Here is a 15,694-nt window from a genome sequence, read left to right as displayed (position 1 = left end):
AAACATTGCCCAACCCAAGATGGCGTCCGCTTTGGTTCTGAGAATTACTCTCGAACCATATTTATTTACATTATACATACAGTGAAAAAACACCATAAATTGCAAGAAAGAATAGAACACACAATCGTTTTTACAACATTAGGTGCAGAAAAAACTAGACAAAACCCTATTGCATACCCTTCCTATCTCTTATCAAATTAGACCCAGGAATGACCACCCAACTGGCCCTCCTGCATCACACAGATAGAAATGTTAAAATAACCGTGAGTTAATTTTAAAAAAGATACTCTCAGCTCCCAAAAACTAAGTGGAGGGCCAGCTTAAACACTGACCTAAAACCAGGCCTGAGACCTCCTAGCGGTGACCAACCCCCGACACCTTCAGGAGAAATGCATGTCAATCAGGGTCTCCTGGCACAAGCCCAATCTCTCTAATTCCCCAGGGCATTACCACGGATGACCGGTAAATGGCTAGACAAAGTCACATCCGAGCATCCCCTAACCCACCCCTTGTTACTGTTAATGCTCTAAAGTCCACACTGAGGTAAAGCAACCACTTTTTAAGAAATGTACTAATTTTTGATGCAGAATGAACAAATTATTTACCGTTTGAAACACTCTTTCTGGAGGACACTATCGAGCTGCAGATTCCTTACCTTTTGAATACTCCCCAGGCATCAGACTGGATCCGGAAACTTTACAGTAGTACTTCTGCGCGCCAGAAGGTGTCACCTTGTGTCTCAGTACTGATGCTATTCCACTCCAGAAATTACGTGTGGGGCCTACATAGTCACCACTCCGGCTAGCTGACGTCATTTGCTTTCAAGACTGTTCACGCCTTCAGACGCAGAGCCAGAAAAGGGAACTGGTAGACAGCGTGCACAATCCTCGGCTTGGGATCTTATGGATAGAGTCAAGCACAGAATGTGGGGGGCGGTGGAAGGGTCGGTCAGGAATCTTCACCAGATAAAGTTTCTACCAGAAAAAGTGTTACCGAAGGTAAGTAACTTGTTTTTCTGATAGAGACTTCTAGCTGAAAAATTCCTCACCTTTTGAATAGTTACCAACGCAATATATAATCGGAGGAGGGTCTGCGAAAGGACTCAAATCAGAAAGTCCAGCAGGAAAGACCAGGCAAAATGCCGCTTTCAGTAAATCTGACTGACCAGGCAATAGTGTTTTATGAACATATGGAGAGACTACCAAATAGCCACCTGGCAAATGTCTCTTCTCTTCTGCACTGCTCTGGTATGTTTGCTCCAGAGAAGCCCACAAAGTGCTGAACATCTACCCAGTGGTCTTTTTTAGGATCTATGCAGAAGCTCAGTGCTCTCTTGGGGTACAAGAGATGAAGGATCTCCTTTTCTGTGAAAGGGTGAGGCGGAGCATAGAATGCCAGGAAGGTTATGGTTTAACTGATGTGGAACTGCGTCACAACTTTTGGAAGGAATGATGCCCACATATGCAAAACCATTTTTTCTCGGTAGAAGGAAGTGTATGGTGGATTGACACAAAAAGCCTGAAGCTCACTCACACGCTGTGCCAAGGTGATGGCAATGAGGAACACAATCTTGATTGTAAGGAGCCATAAAGGAAAGCTGTGTAGTAGCTTGAACAAAGTGCACATCAAATAAGTCAGGACTGGATTAAGGTCTGTTGTGGCATGACAAAATGAGAAGTGGGAAAACGTGTTGCAGCCCTTTCAAAAATAGCATTACAATTGGTGATTTAAACTGTGAGGGCTGATCTGGCAAACATAAGAAGGAAGAAGGGGCTGAAAGATAACCCTAACTCTGTCCAAAGCAAAGCCTTACCAGGCAAGAGACAGAGCAAACAAGAGAACACCAAATAACCTGGCCTTGAGGGGGGTCATTCTGGTGTGTGCCACACCAAGCCACAAATTTTTCCCAACAACAGGTGTATACAGTTTTAATTGAGGGCCATCTGACTGCCAAGAGGATATCTACCACCTCCGCAGGAAGGTCAAAGGTGTTCAGCTACTGTTGTTCAACCTCCTCCATGAAGGTGGACTCCAAAGGCCTGGTAGTCTCCGGAAACCTGTGCGTTACTGCTCCAGCAGGTCCTCCCGCAGTGGCAGCCTGATCGGAGGCCATATGCTCAAGTCCAGGAGCTTGGGATACCATATCCTCTGTGCCCAATCCGCAGCCACTAGAATATTTTATGCTTGGTCTGTCCTTATCTTCTTGAGAACCCAGGGCAGGAGTGGTATCAGCAGAAAAGGATACTTGAGTCCTGAGTTCCACTCAAAGCGGAACAAGTTTCTGAGCTAGGGACGCCTTAGAAACTCTGACGTACAGACATTGCATGTTCTGAGCGGTGGCAAAATGCTTGCGCCAAGGTTTTCTCCATTCAAGGAAGAAACCTTGCACCATTTCTGGTTGTAGCAGCCATTCATGATCTACTAGGCATCGACAGCTGAACTCATCCTCCCTGGCATTTAATGATCCTGCTAGATGATTCATCACCAGGAAAATGCCTTGGTTGTTCAGCCATTTCTAGAGGCGCAAGGCCTGCTGGCACAAAGTTTAAGACCCCATGCTGCTCTTTTTCTTGCAGTAACACATAACGGTGGTGTTGTGCGTGAGCACCGGGACCAACCTCCCCATGATGAAAGCAGGAAGGCTTTCAACGCCAAGCTGATGGCCCTCAACTACAGAAGAACGATGTGGAGTCGGGACTCTGCCAGACACCAGAAGCCTCTGATCTCTACCTCTCCCAGATGGCCACTCATACCCAGAAGAGATGTATCGGTCACCACTGTCGGTTCTGTGTAGGGATAGGAGAGGGGTTTGCCACTGACCCAATCACAGTCCAGTAACTGCCACTGCAAATCTTTTGCAGACTCCTCCATAATCTGAATGTGGTCGGAGAGGTCCCATTGGTGTTGGCCCACTGGGACTTCAGATCCCACTACAGAGCCCACATATGCCACCTGGTGTACTGGACTAGTGGAATGCAGGTGGCCATCAGTCCCAGAAGCCTAAGAGCTGACCCCACTGAAATCCATCACCGAGCTTGAAAAATCGGGATCATAACTTGAATGCCCTGGACTCTCTTTCCCAGGGGAAAGGCACAAAACCAAACCATGTCCGTCCAGAATGACTCCCTTGAATGGGAGCATGTCAGAAGAAGTCAGGTGTGACTTCGGCATGTTGATAATGAACCTAAAAGATGAAAGGAGGTTTTCTGTAGTCTGGAGGTTGTTGACTGCCAGGGTCGAGCCTACCTTCACCAGCCCAGTCATCAAGGTAGGAGGAAAACTGGCACCATTGACTTCCAAAGACATGCTGCCACTGCTCCTATCACTTTCTTGAACACTCAAGGGGCACTGGTGAGACCAATGAGGATCACAGTGAACTGAAAATGTTCCTCTCCCACCACGAACCGGAGGTGTTGCTGATGGGTTGGCAGGACGGGAATATGGAAATAGGTATCATGCAGGTCCAACACTACTATCCAATCTCACGGTCAAGGGCCCACAAAACTAGGTCCAGGGTGAGCATTTTGAATGTTTCCTTCCAGAGGACGGTGTTGATAGGACGCAGATCTAGAATAGGCTAAAGACCTAAAGACAAAGGTCCTTGAGATCAAAGCGTGCTGCTGTAATAAACCTTCTAAGTGAAATCCGGTCCGGGAGTGCGAGTTTTGGTGTTTGTGTGAAGCCTGCAGCATTGTTTTCATGATATGTGCGGGATCCCCTCTCCCATGACTTGCACTGGCCCCACAAGGTTGACGTAACCAGGCAGCATCAGCAAAACGCCATTGTGTTGGAGTAACGAGCATGCCCTACTTCTGGCACTGCACCCTCTCAATAGCCCCTTTGGCCAAAAGAGTTTGCACTTCCTGCCACAAAATAGAGAGATGGCCCTCTGTTAGTCTCTGGTGGATGGTGGAAGATGCAGCAAAGAAGAGAGAAAGACTAATGCGTACACCTTGCAAGCAATCTGTAGGACCCACCTGTCTGAGGTGATCACTTGTATCTTTAACTTGTCATCAACTCTCGATTCATGTACGCATGAACCTTATGAAAAAGTAACGCTTTTGTCATTTTAAAAATGAAGTGTAACAAAGCAGAAATTGAAGTGGTGGAGCCTGCTTAAGAGACTGCTCCATAATGCCTTCAAGTATGGCTTGAGGTATAAAGGAGCTTCATCACTGCCACTTCAGCTTTTTCCACTCATGCTTAGCCAGTCTAAGGTCACTGGAATACCAAGGTGCTGAAGGAAGCAGATGGTGGTTGGTGTGCGACTTACAAGGCTCAATAATGTCGAGAGCATTGAACAGCCATGGTTAAAGGAGATGGCTGCAGCAGAGGCATGCAAGTGGTTAGCCATAGGGATGGATTTCAGTAAAGAAATAAGATTAGTGGGACTAATCTTGGCTTCAGTTTCTGAGGTTTTTGGCAGTAGTGGCCAAAAGCCCAGCTACAGTTTCCTGCAAACCTTAAAGTTATGTGGAACAATAACATGCTCAATTTGAGAGACGCAATGGCAGTAGAAATCTTAAAGAGATTAAAGTGCAAAAAAAGTAATTTTGATGCTGGAGGAGGGGCTCAAAAGGGCATTAAGAGTGTACCCAGTAAGATGGAAGGCAGGGTTCCCCAGGTGAGGTGGGAAGGAAGGCGGGGGCACTTGTGAATGAGGTGAAATAGAAGAAGCACTTGGTGGGGAGCATATCTGAGAAAACAAAAACATGTTTTTCCTCATTGGCAGCACGTTTGAAGCAGAACATAAGCATAAGGATAAATGGTGATGGTTGGACTGTAAAGCAAGCCGTTATAGGAAAGGTACCCAGGTAAATGACTAGAAGGAGGAAGATCCTGGAATATCTAAGGCAATCAGACATTGGGATAGTGATACTACAAGAGACTCACTTAACAAGGAAGGAGTGTGTGGAAGACTTAAGGGGCAAAGATGGATTAGGGACTTTGCTTGCACAGACCAAATGTGTTATTCAAGGGGAGAGGCAAGCCTAATAAAGAGTTCTGCTCAAGCAATTCTGGGTGAATGTTTATCAGATTCTGTTGGGGTGCTGGTTAACAGCAAAGATTAAGATATACAGCATATGGTACGCAACTGTGTTTTTTGTTAGTCCTAACATTGATGGCCCAGGCCCTCTCCAGGAACTATACTGTCAGTTACTGGAATTCACAGTGCCAGTAGTTGTGGGGGGAGACTTTAATATTTTACTGGATCCCTCTCATGATAATTCTACTCTGAGAAATACAGCAAATTTCCTGAAGATCCTAGTGCAGGTCAGGCAGCGGATGAAAGACTTGGGATTATGGGATGTATGGAGAGAAAGACCTGGTAACTCTAAAACTTTTACATTCTATAATAATAAGTTTGGTCACCTCTCTGGAATAGTCTTTTTCCTTTTAGGTGCTGGATTGACCAATAGAGTGAAAGGGGTGAGTCACCTTTCTGAGCATTTATCTGATCACTCAGCAGTTAAGCTAGACTTACTCCTGGCAAAGGCCCAGGAGAGCCCAAGACAGACGTTAATTAGGACATTACTGACCGACCAAATGGTGATCACTCTTTTGAAACAGGATACAGCAGTTTTCTTTGAAATGAATGATGGATCCTCCTCCTGCAAGTAATTTGGGATACCTTTAAGTCATTTACAAGGAGAAGGATTATAAAGCTTAGCAGCAAAAAAAACAAAGAACATAAGTGTAAACTTGTAGATCTAGAAAAAGCTGTTGAATAGCTCAGAGGGACAGGAATGAGCATGTTCAGAGTGGAATTCAGGATGATACTGTGCTATTAGATAAAATCAGGAACGCTAAGGGAGAGGTAGCTGAATACCTAGAAGAATGTCGCAGAAAAAGGGAGGTAAGTAAGTTACCTTCTCATGAGTATGGAGAGAGATGTGGAAAATTACTTGACTGGAAAATAAAGACGTTAGAAATTCCATTAGGGGGGATTGTAGATTGTGAGATGGGAAAATGTTACATGGAGGATAAAGATATAGAAGAGGCTTTTTTAAAGTTGTTTCAAGATCTATATATGGATGAGTTGAAGATAACGAAAGATCAAACAGATGTGGTTTCAGAAACTCCCACTGTCTAGGCTTACCTCTGTGTTGAACGTGGGTCTAAATCAAGAGCTTAGCCAGGAGGAGGTAAGTGGGGGCTGTGCAGGATTTAAGGAGGGAGAAAGCATCAGGATCTGATGGTCTATCAAATGAACTACATATGATATTAGTAGAAGGGCTAATCTCAGTACAAGGCAATTTGCTGGTAGACATCTTCACCAAAGAAAGCACTTTGCCACAAACATGGGACAGGGCTACAATAAGTCTGATATTAAAACCCAATAAGGATCCCAAACTCTGAATCTTAAAGGTCAATATTTTTATTAAATTGTGACTATAAGATCTATATGCATATTTTTGACTAAATGATTGGGTAGGGTAATTGGGGGTCAGGTTCATGAAGATCAGAAGAGCTTAATTAGTGGAAGGCAGGTGTATGAGCTTACACATGATTTAGTAGGAGCAATAGACAGTGCAACAAAAGAGGAGATTCTGTTAGCAATCTTAACATTCAACACTGCTAAGGCATTTGATAGGGTGAGCAGGGCCTTTCTGAAATAGAGCAATCTGTCAACATGACTTGGGGAAGGAATTCTCTATAGCAATCCAGTCAATTAAAGAAGAGCCAACGGCAAGGGCAGTGGTTAAAGGGAGATTGACTGAATGATAAAGAGAGGAACCCAGCAAGCGTGCCCACTGTCTCCACTAGTAATTAAAATGTATATCGAGCCATTAGCCACAATAATAAGGGGGAACCCTGAGATCACACCGTTTAAATATAATGAATGGAAGAAAAAAGTTGCGTTGTACACGGATTACCTTTTGGGGTTCACTGCAGACCTGTCGGGCTCATACCCCTTTATTCTACAGGAATTCTGGAAATATTCAGGATATTTGGTGAATGCGCAGAAAACTGAAATAATGTTGTGGATTATGTCAAGTAATAGCTACCCGGTAAAGAAAGAAATCAGACATCTAGGAACCACTGTAGTACAAAATCTGGAAAAGATGGCCCAAGTCAACTTTAATACGGTAATGACGAATGCCAAAAGATTGCTAAGAACACAAAGGATCTTCCGCTTACAATCTTTGGGAGAACAAATATAATAAAGATACAGATACTCCCAAAATTTAACTTTACTTCAATGCAATCCCACTGACATTCAGATCAGAATGATTTAAGAAATTACAGGAGGAAGTATCTAGCTTAATTTAAGCCTCGGGGTGAAAAATGGTTGAAAACAATTATGCAGGAAAAGAATTGAAGGTGGCATACCAGTCTCGGATTTTCAACCTTACTGCTGGCCTTTTCAGCTAAAGAATGTTATAGTACTATTAAGTGGGGGAAGGGCATCAACAGATGTGGGACATGTTTCATGTTATGCTGAGAGGCTTACCACAAGGGGGTGGGTATTTCTTGTATAAATTTGGAAATCCCAAATTCTTCAAGCAAGTTAGACTGAAAACTTTAAATGCGGTGTGTAGGCTATGGGTACAGGTTAAACAAGGTCTTGTGATACCCTACTACAGTGAATTTACTCCAGTATAGATCTCACCTGGCACCCTGGAAGGTATGAAGGACAACCTAGCAAGACTTCTGAAAGAAGCAGAACTAAATAGTTGGGGTCAAATTACCAATGGGAGCATGTTGATAACTTGGCAAGACATATCTTAGATTATGGGAGGCAAGTTCTTCCGATTTAAGTATTACCAGCGAGCTAGCTGGGTACATAGGTTGCAGCAGGAAGAGAGCAGGAACACTGAATAGAATAGGAAGAGCTATTGCAAGGAGGTGCTCCCATAAAGAAAGAGGTGCGAAGTGTTATTGGATGATGGTGCAAAGCTCTGATGGAGTCTTCACCTTGCCAGAGAAGGTGTGAAGAAGGGACCTGCCAACTCTGGAGTGGAATCATTTTTGGCGGGTATCTATGTCTATGCTTTATGATTCAGTGATGCCAACATATCTTAGGGAAATCAGCTTTTCACACTGCACAGAGGCTACTGGACCCCAAAAAGTTATCTAATGATGAGAGCCGAGTTGCAAAGACCTGTATTACGTGTGGTGTCAAGCTGGCTGGTGTGCATTTGTTCATGCAGTGTTCCGTCATACAACTTTTCTGGCAAGAAGTAGGTAAGACCATGTCTGAGATTCTGGGTAAAGAAATAAAAGTAAGCGTTGCACTGGTGAATTTTGGTGTTTTAGAGGAGGAAAGGGCTATCATTAAATCATCTAAGAAACTGAGAGCAATTATTTGTTATCCTATTTTTATTGGCAAGGAGAGAAATCTGCTTGAAATGGGTATCCCCTGTGCCTCCAAAACTTACATAATTGGCACTGTAGTTCCAACGGCTTGGTAAACTTGACTGTAATACTCACGTTCAGAAAAAGGTAATGATGTGGAAACCATTACAGAGGTGGTAGTAGGGAAGGTATGGGGAAGATCTAAATACCTCTGTGGAACTATCTGACGATTAAAACCTAAAAAACAATACACAAAAATCCCATGGGTCATCCCAATAAATCAACTAATGATGGATAAGGTCTTGCGCAGGGCATTGGAATAAATGGTAAGGTATTGTAACCTCCACCCGTGCAGTTACCTGCTACTCAATGAGGACAATTATTTTGTTTAAATAGTGGGTTTGGGATCACACAGAAGTAAAAAGATACAGAAGTAAAAAAAACACACAAAAAAACAAAAAAACTGATGGACGGTCCAGCCTAAACATTAGAAAGGACATTAATAGGAGGCTATTTATTAAGTTATTCCGTTGTCTTCTATGGTACCAAAATTAAGTTTGCCAAATGCAGGGTGACAATTGCTTCGGTAGTGTTATCAAGTGTTTTTGAGCCTTGAGCTGCAGGAAATATCCATTTTGCTTTTGGCTGAGTAGTCTGCTTTCACCCTTCCTCGGATAAGACTTCTCAGATGCTTCTTCCCCAGCTGAACTTTATCTTTAGGGATAATATTTATGAAGGAGGCATAAATTTCTGATCTTTGAAAAAACATAATTGAAACTTTTAGTGAAAATCATTTGGCGGGTGAAATGTCAACATCAGAAATACCCTCCACACATCAAATACCCCCTCATGAGTACATGATCTCTAGCAGCATCAAATCCAAGTCACAAGACGAGCCTCCACCAGTGCCCTTGCTGTTGTGGTGGTTGGTGAACTTTTAAAAGGTGTCAGGTAAATGTGTGGCCTAATTGCACCGAGACAGCAAGCCTGGTTTTCCCAACTGAAGATGGGAGTTTGTAAGAATTAGGGCACATGGAGTATTACACAACACAGTTGTCACCAAGATTGGAAAAGTATTCATGTTTTGAAAGGGATCATGTGAAATAATGTGATACCTTCATGTGTAATAATTCCGCCCTCTACTCGGGTTTTAGGAATTCACCAGTCCCTTTTTTCAAAATAGTGCTTTTTTTCAACATAATGTATCATAAACAGGCTTCAAAATACAGGTTTTACAAGCAGTTCAAGATATTTGTGCATGCTATATCATATCACCCATCATATTTGTTTTTTCAAAATTATCATATAATGTTCCTTTACTTTAGCATTCCATTCAGTCTTTTTTCATCGTGCCCTTCCAAATAGAAAGTCATTTAACTGAGAATTTCTTTGGGGGAGCCTGAACGAATTTAAAGTTACACGGATCTCACGGTCTCAGGAAATAAACAGCAGTTGAATAGATCTTCTACTCAGCAATCCTACCTATCAATGTATAGAGACCTTTCAGGTTTAGAAAGGTTGCACCAACCTTACAAGCCTCAAAGAGCAGATTTAATAATGTTATTAAGTGTTATCAATATTGACATCTAAATACGTCCAGAGTGATAATGAAATAAAAGCCAAAGCACCAGTGGCATTAGGCACCGAGCAAAGAACATCAGCTGAAAGTACCCAAAACTCAGCAGACGTTTTACCCTATTATTGAAATGTTCTCATTTTCCCCCAAAGCTCAGCTTGACAGTTTCTCAAATATACAACCGTTTTGATACCAAATAAATGTTGTTTGTAGACATAGAAACAAATGCCCTATAACCAAAGGCTAGCCTTTTAATTAAAAAAAAAAGGCAATTTGGTCCTGAAATATTGTTTTTCTATTTTAGGTCCTTTATTTTTCTTTCACAAATAGCTGCATGTCATTTTCACCAAATACTCGTATGTAGTACTACCACACACAGGCAGATTGTGCCATAAATGCCCATTTATGACCATCACGTCAGGGATGAATTTGTATGGGATTTTCACCATTATTTCAACAATCAAGAATGTGAACAATATGTCAAAAGATCCATGGTGCCATGTACTCCCAAAATACACCATGGATGACTAGCACTATGTTATGGAGTACACCACTGTGTCAATGATGGCCACAATATTACAGGTGTGAAAATAGGGTTATTAGTTGAGAGGCATGAAAACCCAACTCAAATAATCATCACAATCATTGTCAGAGTGAACCACGAAAGTCACAAATTAAACCTAAGGTCAAACCCCTGGTAGCTTGGCACTGAGCAGTTAGGCTTAACTTAGATGCAATATGTAAAGTACTTATGCAGCACTCAAAACAATAATAAGATGAAATCACAACACAAGAAAAACCTCAAACCAACTTAGAAAAATAAATATCAGTTTAATAAATAAAATTACACCAACATCACAAAAATCCAGTAAGCAGAACCGGAGAAATGTATTTTTAAATTTTGAATTAAAAATAGCACCAAAAAGCATAAAAATGCCACTCACGGATATCCAGCAGTGCTAGGCTGGCTCAAAGTCAAAAGATAAGGCCAACAGCAATGGACCGCCAGTAGGATACAAGGACCAGGTTTGTACCGTGGAAATGTATCTTCTGACTTAGACATTTTTATGGAGAAAAAGTGATTGTCAAAATGTTGTGGCAGGGCAAGCTGGATCTAAAGTGGGGTTTGACAATGGTGGGCTGCTGAAGAACAGGATCCCAGTGCAGTTGTTGATGAAGGCTGGAAAGTTCAGAATTGGAAAAGTTTGAATTTCATGCTCAGGAAGGACTCGACATTGATGAGATGCTGCTCGGCATCAGTCCTGGTGAAGTCATCTACGTTTGGACTTGGACACTTTTCAGCAAGTCAGCTCTCCTTCAGCAAACAGTCAGATAGTTGCGAAAGGGTGGGGTGAAAGAGCAGAGAGTTAAACGTCAAATATGCCGCTGTGCAGGTTTGAGGTTTCAGTTTCATGCCCCAGCACCGTAAACTAAAAGGAGAAATCTCCCAAACGGGAACTGCAGCAAGGTAAGTTAAAAGCTTTAATGCTTTTAAAAGGGCTTTAAATTAGCTTAATCTAGCTTTAAAGCCATATGCAAATCAGTCTTGACCCTACTGCCCATGGGAACAGTCCAGCCTGAAATGCCAGGCCAGGTCCTCACTGGACTAAAAAAACAAGCATCCTGGGTCCAGTTTTGGGGTATCAACCATCATCAGCCAGGCTAGCTTGAATTCAGTGGCGTAGCAAGCAAGGAACCCAAGTCTACAAATCAATCCAACATAACAGTTCTGCAGCAAGGTATTAACGCTCGAAATCTGTGGCTGCCAGGACTTCATTCACTGGTAAACACAGTTTAGACTGGGCTGTTCTGCACTGTTGAGTATTCCAGATTAAATCAACTAACATGACGTCCAGCTCAATAAGTACTTCCCTGGGGATTGTAATGGACAGGAAGAGAAAAAAAGATATTAAAACCTAGGAAATATAACCCTCTTCGATAATGTTATCTTACCTATTTCCAAGATAGGAGTGTTTTCTAGAAATTAATTGTGTGTCTCAAGAGAGACTACAGCTGCTGTAACATTGCCCTCCAACAGTAGATGCGCACACCCAGGGAGCCCATACAGGTCAGTTCCCACTGATGCTGACTGAAACACAGACAAACACTTACTTCACATGCAGCTACCAACGTCACCCAGGGGTCGAACTGAGCCTTCAACACAAGATGCAGTCCCCGAGATACAGTAGCATTTCATCCACATACAATTATATGTATAGCAGTTTGCCTTCAATGTGGAGTCTCTGGAAATAATTGTCCAAGCCATATGCCTCACAGCCAAGGCAAAAAGAATACAGAGAGGGGGCATCCATGTCTGGTGCCCTTACAGACAATGCATATGTCTGATAAAATATGACCTGCATCAATCCAAGCTGTGGGGTCTGCTGTGATATATCCCCAAAACCACCTTAGTGGCATACATGAAGTCCCAACAAAGAGAGTAAAAAGCTTCCTTGATATTGATAAAAAGCACCAAAGCCTTTGGGTATTCCCACCGTGAGCTGTCAAGTCATGTAAGAATGTACATAGCATTAGGCATGGTTCTGAGTTTTGGAATGAACCAGTGTTACTCTGGGAGCTACTGCTTAATGTGGACTAAAAAAGAAAATACCCATGTTGCATCTGGATCTTTTTTTTTTTTTTTTTTTTTTTAAGGAAGGGACACTCTGTTTGCCTCTCGATGAGTAGATGACAGGCACCCCAAATTCCTAGACACATAGAAGTATTCAGTAAGCTTCGGGGCTATGACATCTATATAAACTGCATAAAATTCAACAAGAAGGCCATCCAACCCTGGCTTCTTTCCTCTAGCCAGATCTTTTGTGGCTGCTTGAACCACCTGCACCACTATATCAACTCCCAGGAAGACTATGGCGGTCATTCTGACCGCGGCGGTCGGCGGTTGCCGCCCGCCAAGTGGTTCCCGCCGAAAGACCGCGGCCATTCCGGCTTTCCCGCTGGGCCGGCGGGCGACCGCCAGAAGACCGCCGGCCGGCCCAGCGGGACAGCCCCTTCAACAATGAAGCCGGCTCGGAATGGAGCCGGCGGAGTTGAAGGGGTGCGACGGGTGCAGTGGCACCCGTCGCGATTTTCACTGTCTGCTAAGCAGACAGTGTAAATCTTTGTGGGGCCCTGTTAGGGGGCCCCTGCACTGCCCATGCCAGTGGCATGGGCAGTGCAGGGGCCCCCAGTGGCCCCACGGCACCCGTTCCCGCCTTCCTGGTTCTGGCAGTGGACACCGCCAGAAACAGGCTGGCGGGAAGGCGGTCGGAATCCCCATGGCGGTGCTGCAAGCAGCGCCGCCATGGCGGATTCCCTGGGCCAGCGGGAAACCGGCGGGAAACCGCCGGCACCCCTTTTCTGACCGCCGCTTTACCGCTGCGGTCAGAATCGCCAAGGAAGCACCGCCAGCCTGTTGGCGGTGCTTCCGCCGCCCTCCGCCATGGCGGTCATGGACCGCCAAGGTCAGAATGACCCCCTATGTCCTCTGATTTGAGCCATGGAGGTTGGGCATTTGTAACATAGTCTAATAGTCTCTGTGTATCTATGTTGTCCATAGCTGTGTGCAACATCCCCCCCATATTAGGCCTTAAATGTCATAATAACCTGTTTCTGAGAAGATACAATGCAATTCTCTGTGTGTGCAATAAAGATTGGAGGATTCCTTTTGTCTTAGGACACCTGCCACACAAGCAATCTCCTCACCTTGCTTCTTTCTTCAAAGGCCCACACCAGGTAAGCCTTGTAATAATATCCCATCAGTCGTTCCACCAATCTCAAGAGTATTCTTCCTCCGTGAACAAGCAATCCCTACCAAAGGGGTCTTGGGACTCCATTTCCAAAGTATTCAGGAGTTCTTCTTGCTTTTGGATGTCCATGTGTAACTGCGTATACTCTCCAATCTTTCTAGCTGTACATTGCCACCTGGATCACTGTTTTAAAGGCTTCCCATTCCATTAATACAGAACTAGCCATCTTACCATTTTCACAGAAGTAGTTGTGATCTGCATTTTCCAGCGAAGCTTTGAAAGCAAAGTCTTCCAGTAGCACCACATTAAGTTTCCAGTTTGGGATAGCAGGTCAAGGAGCTTCCCATTTAAGAGTTAATAAAAGTGAGTTATGATCAGGATATATTTTGTCAAAATACTCAGCATGTATTGCTCTGGCATGAAGTTGTGAGCCGCATCAGAAATTGCCTAATTAGACATATAAATCATGAACCGCAGATTAGTAAATTTATCCCTGTGACAACTGGTCAAGTGCTCTCCAGGAGTCCACAACCGCACAGTGTGGCATCTATTCAGTGAAGAGTCTATCAAATTTATGTACTCCAAACACAAGGAGTGGTGAGGGTGATACGATTTATTTAGGCCCACATACCTAATTCAATCAAAATCACCCCTGATCACATATGGAAAGTGCAGTACCAATGCCCGTTGTGGACCAAGTGGGACACAGCCGGTCAAGAAGGTCTGCTGGTCCACTGCCACTAACTTCAGCTGCTGTCTTGAACGCTCCTGATTGATTCATCAAGCAGGGGCCGAGAAAAAGGAGGAGATCCCAAAACGTGTCTTCCCAATGCAATTTCCCTTATGAATTTTAGACATGACTACAGCCCGAATCACTGAATGGAATTTACACCAAATTTGACAGAAGCTACACCTTGGTCCACAAAGATCTGTTTTTTTTATCTGGTGCAAATCCGTTCAGTAGTTTTTGAGTTACAAAAAAATTTAAAAGATTTATACATAAAATGAGATCTGTTTGGTTGCCATCACTTTAACCAGGAAGTGGTGGCAGCCATCTTGGGACTTGGACTCAGCTGAGTCCCAAGAAAAAAAGGAGGGAAAAAAACAAAACATACAGGGACAGATTAGGAGTACCCTGACCCCCTAAGCCTGGGGTAGTAGAGGGGTCCTACAGGGACCCCGTTAGGGGCCATAAACTATATATATTTTTTTTTTACATTTTCCCAGGAATTCGCAGAGGATACGTGGGAATTATTATTATTTTTTTTTTTTAAAGTAAGCGCAGTTACCCGCGCTTTTTTTTGCCCCCCGGATGGCCCAGGTCTCAAGTGGAATTTTATATATATATATATATATATATATATATATATATATATATATATAAAAACTATATTTGCGGTGGCCACTAGGTAGTTATTGTCAGGAACTAATTTCTGTATAAAAATTTTTTTTTTACTTGCCTATATCTTTGGCGCTGCTTGACGAATCTTCACGAAACTTTTAAAAAAAATTGGCAATCACGTCAGCTGCTGTCTGGAAAGCTTCAGGGTGATCCATCCTGAGGGGGGCTTAGAAAAAGGGGTGGACCTTTTTCAATAGGGATTTTGAATAGTGATAGTGTCAAAACTACTGAACGGAATTATATCAAATTTGGCAGAAAGATAGGTCCTGGTCCAGAAAGCGATCTTTTTTGTTTTGGTGTAATTCCGTTCAGTAGTTTTTGAAAAATTGAGGGGAAAACAAATTTGTATACATAGGGATGCAAAGGATTTGCAACTCCTCCCAATCTCATGCTGAATTCTGATTGACTGACAACACTTCAACAAGGAAGCTGTTGAAGTGTTGTCAGCCATCTTGGTACTCGGCTGAAGTGGAGTTACAGAAAAAGGTAAAAAATAAAGACCAGGAGCCACGGTACAAACACCCTGACCCCTCAGCTCTGGTGGTGGGGTCCCAAGGGACTCCTCCAAGGGCTAAAAAGCATTTTTTTATATTTTACGGAAGGAGTTGCAGTGGATCAGAGGATCTGGTGTACAATAAAAACAAATGATTTTAAAAAATGAAGCAC

The 15,694-nt window shown here is 43.3% G+C and overlaps 1 protein-coding gene across 1 annotated transcript in view; it reads right to left on the bottom strand.

Annotated features, from left to right (window-relative positions):
• ELP4 (elongator acetyltransferase complex subunit 4) overlaps positions 1–15,694 on the bottom strand; it is a 1,051,499-nt gene that overhangs the window by 863,446 nt on the left and 172,359 nt on the right. The window lies entirely within an intron of this gene.

The sequence above is a fragment of the Pleurodeles waltl genome, chromosome 3_1, assembly GCF_031143425.1.
Source record: "Pleurodeles waltl isolate 20211129_DDA chromosome 3_1, aPleWal1.hap1.20221129, whole genome shotgun sequence".
Taxonomy (NCBI): Eukaryota; Metazoa; Chordata; class Amphibia; order Caudata; family Salamandridae; genus Pleurodeles; species Pleurodeles waltl.
The sequence above is the reverse complement of the archived record's forward strand: the minus strand, read 5'-3'. Positions and strand labels throughout refer to the sequence as shown.